This window comes from Colobus angolensis, unplaced genomic scaffold (genome assembly GCF_000951035.1).
Source record: "Colobus angolensis palliatus isolate OR3802 unplaced genomic scaffold, Cang.pa_1.0 Scaffold77, whole genome shotgun sequence".
In the NCBI taxonomy this organism is placed as follows: domain Eukaryota; kingdom Metazoa; phylum Chordata; class Mammalia; order Primates; family Cercopithecidae; genus Colobus; species Colobus angolensis.
In genome coordinates, this window is record NW_012121487.1 from 3020475 (window position 1) to 3021104 (window position 630).

Consider the following 630-nt stretch of genomic DNA (forward strand, 5'->3'; position numbering starts at 1 on the left):
TCAAGCGATCCTCTCACCTCACTCTCACTGCCTGTAGCTAGGACTACAGGTTAATTAAACTGGTTAATTAAAAAAATTTTGGGGGGCCAGGCACAGTGGCTCACGCCTGTAATCCCAGCACTCTGGGAGGCCAAGGTGGATGAATCACCTGAGGTCAGGAGTTCGAGACCAGCCTGGCCAACATAGTGAAACTCCATCTCTACTAAAAAATATAAAAAAAAATTAGCCAGGTGTGGTGGCGCATGCCTGTAATCCCAGCTACTCGAGAGGCTGAGGCAGGAGAATCAGTTGAACCCAGGAGGTGGAGGTTGCAGTGAGCTGAGATTACACCACTGCACTCCAGCCTGGGTGAGAGTGAGACTCCATTTTAAAAAAATAAAAATAAAAAATAAAATAGGCCAGGTGCAATGGCTCACGTCTGTAATCCCAGCACTTTGGGAGGCCAAGGTGGGCAGATCATGAGGTCAAGAGATGGAGACCAGCCTGGGCAACATGGTGAAACCCTATCTCTTCTAAAAATACAAAAATTAGCTGGGCATGGAGGCAGGCGCCTGTAGTCCCAGCTACTCGGGAGTCTGAGGCAGGAGAATCATTTGAACCTGGGAGGCAGAGGTTGCAGTGAGCCGAGAT

At 49.0% G+C, this 630-nt stretch overlaps 1 protein-coding gene across 1 annotated transcript in view; it reads right to left on the bottom strand.

Annotated features, from left to right (window-relative positions):
* The window catches only part of ARHGEF2 (Rho/Rac guanine nucleotide exchange factor (GEF) 2), a 41026-nt gene that overhangs the window by 2692 nt on the left and 37704 nt on the right, over nt 1–630 (bottom strand). The gene's annotated exons all lie outside the window — the stretch shown is intronic.